We start from the raw sequence: 6,254 nt of genomic DNA on the forward strand, positions 1-6,254 counted from the left end.
TAAATAAATAATTAAACGATCAAGTCGAGTATGTGACACTCTGTCCTTAAGACAGATTTGCCCTGTTGCGGTGCTTACAGAAAAATGGCGTCTATCTCCAAGATACAATGATCTTCATAAATTGTAGTAGCACTCCAAACAATTTGTATGACAAAAAAAAAAAAAAAAAACCTGCGTTCTAATAGTCTCTGAATTTTTCTCTAAAACTAGTATGAAGAATAATAATGTAAGAGAGCAAAATGAAGGCAAGAAAATCAATTTTTTGGAATCCCAAAATGTTGGAACAGATTTGGTATTTATAGACCCGAACATGTGTTATTTTCAAACTGGAACGGATTGGTTTTGAAACCAATAGGTGCACTACTGTTTGAACAGATAACTGCTAGACAGTTTTTATCTGTTTGAAACTGCAGCAGTTAAAAACATGTCTAGCAGTTTTGAATCTGTCTGGGTTCCAACAGATCTGAAAAACTGTTTGGACAGTTTAATCTATTTGGAAAAATTGGATTGGATGAGGTAACAATGGACAGGAAATTAAATTCAAGTTTGAATTAATTTCGTTAAGAATTTTGGAAAAAATTCGAATAAATTTTCTCAAAAAAATTAATATTAGAACTAACCCGACCCACAACCCACACCTGCGCCTGGCCCGGCCGAACGGCAGCGGCGCGCGCGTGCGCGTGTGTGGTGGTTTGAGCTAAGGTTCCATTTGTTTATAACTCCTCAATTCCACAAACTTGGGGTGTCCCTTGGGGCGTAACCCAAGTGTTACCACCTAGAACTTATATACACACATAAGTTCTCTTAAGTTTCCAATGTGGGACTAGTCTTACAAGGAAATCCACATTTAATTATTTAAATGTCTAATTCTACGAACCCAAAAATGACGTCAAATTCCCATTAACTTATAAATGGTTTTGACAAATCGTCTTCACCGTGTGATTTGCCATGCAACAAGGAACACGTCACCTCTTTGGATCGACCTCAAAAGACGTGTGGATCCCACTCAAATTTGGGCTTAAAGTTGGCCCAAAATAAGCCTATAAATACCAATTTTCCAATAATCTCCTACATGAATGAAATTTGACAGAGAAAAAATGCAACAACATGATCTAATTATAGAGAGTACATAAATTGGAAATATTCTGCAAAGGGTAGGCAGCTTTTGGCTTTGAACCTTCCCTTGTGAGATACTATCAGATTTACTAGCTAACCAGTGAACATGATGTCTTGAACTTTTCAGCCGTTTGTGTAAACCAAGATAATAGAACTCACATAGTATATTACCAGATACAATTTAGTTCTCATTATTGTGTTAATTTTGGCCCTAAACAACCTGGTTTTTCATGAGTGCTCTAGAGAATTGTAGCCCTTCACAAATCTCATAGAACCAGCCCAGTTCACACTTACATAGGTGATTCTTATGAAGAGTATCCTGCCATACTCCATTAGGTTTACTTAGATATAAAAATCATTAAAATTTTACTTAACCTAAAACGCTGTAGATATTACTATTTCATCATAAAAATGGGTAGGAGTTTGACTCCCCAGGGATCCTTATGAGTCATACACAACTCGGTTGTCCCTTTGAACCTAGATCTTGGGATCTCCAGTCAACTAGATTGGGTTGCCGTTGTGGTAACTCTTATTTAATAGGCTTATGTCCCATTTCTCTCGATGAATTTTCAACTAACTCTCTTACTAACCCTTTGGTTAGTGGATCCGCTATGTTGTCTTTAGACTTCACATATTCAATGGAAGTAATTCCATTAGAGAGTAGTTATCTCACGGTGTTATGTCGACGACGAATGTGTCGTGACTTACCGTTATACATATGACTCTGTACTCTACCAATTGCTGATTGACTATCACAATGTATGCATATAGCAGACACTAGTTTTGGCCACATCGGAATATCTTCAAGGAAGTGGCAAGGCCATTCTAGTTTTTCCTGAGCTTTATCTAAAGCTATGAATTTTGATTCCATAGTAGACTTAGCAATGCAAGTTTGTTTGGAAGATTTCCAAGATACAGCCTTACCACCAAGTGTAAAGACATACCCACTGGTGAATTTTGAGTCTCTAGTATCCGATATCTAGTTTGTATCATAGTATCCTTCAAGTACTACTGGATATCTAATATAATTTAGCCTAATGTTACGAGTAAATCGGAAATATCTTAGAACCCTTATAATTGCTTTCTACTGTTCTACTCTCGGATTACTCGTATATTTGTTTAATTTACTTACTGCATAAGCTATATCTGGGCGAGTACAGTTCATCGAGTACATTAAGCTTCCAATAATTTGGGCATACTCTAATTGAGAAATACTTTCCTGTACATTCTTAGAAAGAAGCAAATTAACCTCCACAGGTGTTCTAGTAAGATGATTATCATCTTTACTAAATTTGTCAAGTATTTTCTCAATGTAATGTGATTTTGACAAAGCATAACCTTCTGATGTTTTGGTAATTTTCATACCAAGAATTACATCAGCAATCCCCATGTCTTCATGTCAAAATGTTCATTTAACATTTTCTTGGTAGTTTTAATCATGTCATTATTACTACCTATGATGAGCATATCATCCACATAAAGACATACTATAACACATCCTTTGTTTGTGTTTTTAATATAAACACATTTGTCACATTCATTAATTTTGAATCTATTTGACATCATTGCTTTGTCAAATTTCTCATACCATTGCTTTGGCGCTTGTTTTAAACCATATAATGATTTAACCAATTTACACACTTTCTTTTCTTTTCCTAGAACAAGAAATCCTTCTAGTTGTTCTATGTAAATTTCTTCATCTAACTCACCATTTAAGAAAGCCATTTTCACATCCATTTGATGAATTTTTAGATTGTACAACGATGTAATGGCAATTAGCATTCTAATAGATGCTATTATGATAACTGGTGAGTATGTGTCAAAGTAATCAGGATCTTCTTTTTGTCTAAAACCTTTGACCATAAGTCTTACTTTGTATTTGTCAATTGATTCATCCGCTTTGATTTTTCTTTTGAAAATCCACTTGTACCCAAGAGGTTTACAACCTGGTGGTAAGTCCACTAATTCCCAAGTGTGATTTTGCAGGATAGATTCAACTTTACTATTTATAGCTTCTTTCCATAAGCCTAGCTTCTTTAAAAGTTAAAGGCTTATTTTCTAACAAAAATGTTAGGAAATTTGGACTAAAAGATTTTGAAGTTCTAGCACGTTTACTACGCCTTGGTTCCTCTTTCTCATTTTGATCTATCTGTTGCTCTTGTTCTTGATCATGTTCTTGATCGTGACTAGTAATAGCATCATAAGATCTTTTATTAGTACTAGTATCTTGTCCAGTTTTATTTGGAAACACATGTTCAAAGAAAGATGCATTCCGAGATTCAATAATAGTATTTATATGCATTTTGGAATGTTCTGACTTATGAATCAAAAATCAATATGCACTACTATTCATGGCATAACCAATGAAAATGCAATCAACAGTTTTAGGACCTATCTTAGTCTTTTTAGAACTAGGAATAGCCACTTTAGCCAAACACCCCCACACTTTTAAGTATTTGTAGGATAGTACTCTCCTATGCCATAATTCATAAGGTGTTTGATTCACTTTTTTTCGGGGTACTTTATTAAAAATATAATTAGCAGAAAGTATTGTTTCCCCCCACAAGTTCTGAGGTAATCCAGAACTTATTAACATGGCATTCATCATTTCTTTTAAAGTCTTATTTTTCCTTTTAGCAATTCCATTTTGCTGAGGTGAGTAAGGAGTAGTGGTTTGATAAATTATTCTATGCTCTTTACAAAATTCACCAAAAAGTGATTCATATTCACTACCTCTATCACTTCTAAGTTTTTTTTAATTTTCTTACCAAGTTGATTTTAACTTTATTCTTATATTGAATGAAAGTTTCCAAAGATTCATCCTTGGTTCGTATTAAATAAACATAACTATATCTAGTATAGTCATCTATAAAAGTGATAAATACTTTTTCCCTACTCTAGTTTGAATTGATTTAAAATCACAAATGTCACTATGAATTAATTCAAGCGGTTCCGAACTTCTTTCAATTAAATGAAAAGGAGTTTTGGTTAATTTTGCCTCAACACAAATTTCACATTTATGATTTGGATCAATTTCAAATTTAGGTAAACATTTCACATTAATTAATCTACGTAAAGATCCATAATTAACATGTCTTAGTCCACCATACCATAAATTTGAAGACTCAAGCAAGTAAAAAAAATATGTATTTTTATTAATAACAGATGGTACAACAATCATTACATTCATTTTGAAAAGGCCATAAGACATGTAATATTTTCCTACATATATCCCGTTTTTGGTAAGTACAAACTTGTCACTTTCAAAAACTAGCTTAAACCCATTTTTACTCAACAAAGATCTAAAAACAAGGTTCTTGCGAATGTCTGGTATATGCAGCACATTGTTGAGAGTGAGTTCTATTCCAGATGTTATCTTCAGAATAATCTTTCCTTGTCCTTCAACTTTGGAAGTTGAGGAGTTACTCATAAAAAGTTGTTCACTGTTGTCTACTATAGAATAAGATGTGAACATCTTTTTGTTGGCACAGATGTGGCAAGTAGCACCAGTGTCCACCCATTATTTTTTAGGATTTTTGACAAGGTTTGCCTCGGAAACAATTGTAGAAAGATTTATGTCATCTGCACCATTAAAATTTTTGTCCACTTCGGTCATATTGGCTTGAGAGCAGGCTTCTTGTTTGTTCTTTTTTTGCTTTTGCCTTTGCTACGGCAATCTTTGGGCCGATGTGCCTCTTTATCATAGATGTAATATTTGCCATTAAACTTGTATTTTTTATTTTCCCCTCCTTTAGAGTCTTATGCAGAACTTTCTTCAGAATATTTTCATTTCTTTGCTTTTAGAGTATGTTCCACCACATTTGCCTTAGACTTTATTAGATACTTACCAGCCCACTTCTCTGAATTGCGGTTGTTCTCCTCAATCCTCAAATGCACAATCAATTTTTCCAAAGTCATTTCTTTGCGTTTATGTTTGTGGTAGTTCTTGAATTTCTTCCACCTTTGTGGTAATTTTTCAATTAAGGCAACAACTTGAAAGGATTCATTGAAAGACATGCCTTTTGTTTGAATGTCATGCAGAATGAGTTGGAGATCTTGAACTTGACTGATCACAGTCTTAGAATCAACCATCACAAAGTCTAAGAATTTGCCAACCACAAATTTTTTTGAGCCAACATCTTCTGTTTTGTACTTTTTCTCCAAAGACTCCTAAAGTTCCTTTGCCGTTTTGATAGGACTGTAGACGTTGTATAATATGTTGTCAAGTCCGTTCAAGATGTAGTTCCGACAAAGGAAATTAGCATGTTTCCAGGCTTCGACAGCAGCAACCACTTGCCGGTCGATTTCATCCTCTTTAGAGTAGAAGCATTCTTACGAAGAAAATGTGCCAGGTTAATAGTAGTAAGATAGAACAACATTTTCTGCTGTCATCTTTTAAAATTAGTTCCTGAGAACTTATGTGGCTTTTCACCATGATTAACTAGTATAGTCAAAACAGGAGGAGGAATAGGCGTAATTGCAGCCACCATACTAGTATTTGTCTGAGCATTAGTTTGACCAGTTTCAGTAGCCATGAATTTTAAATTATAAAACAAAATTATAATTAGAATTTTATACTACACAAAAAATTTAAACCGAAACCACAAAATTAAATTTTGTTAAAATAAAAGAAAAAAGAATTGTAACTTTTATTTTCAATTAATTTGATAATAAAATAAAATTTTATTTAACCAAATTAATTCCACACAAAAAATTAAATTGTTGTAATACTTCAATAATTAAAATACTGAAACATAATTTTAATTAATGAACACTCAGAAATTATTTCTGAAAACCAAAATTAATTTATGATAACCTTCACAAATAAATATTCTAAATTGTTAATGATACCAGTATATTACTACTAGTTGTCAAAGAAAATAGACAGTATATTACTACTATCTGTCAATCAGTATATTACTACTATTTGTTTTTCCAACTAGAATATTATTTTGTAAAACCATAGAAAATAATTTCCGTAAGAAGAAGAAAGAGAAAAGGAAACAAACGAAAAATTCTGTATAAACAGAATAATTGGAATCTGTCTTAAGGTTGTTGGAACAATCTTCTGTGTAAAATAAATAACTTAAAACAAATCAAACAAATAAAAATAAATTACTTACCGAATTTATTTTACT

This window comes from Camellia sinensis, chromosome 9 (assembly GCF_055761805.1).
Source record: "Camellia sinensis isolate YWXY chromosome 9, ASM5576180v1, whole genome shotgun sequence".
Classification (NCBI taxonomy): domain Eukaryota; kingdom Viridiplantae; phylum Streptophyta; class Magnoliopsida; order Ericales; family Theaceae; genus Camellia; species Camellia sinensis.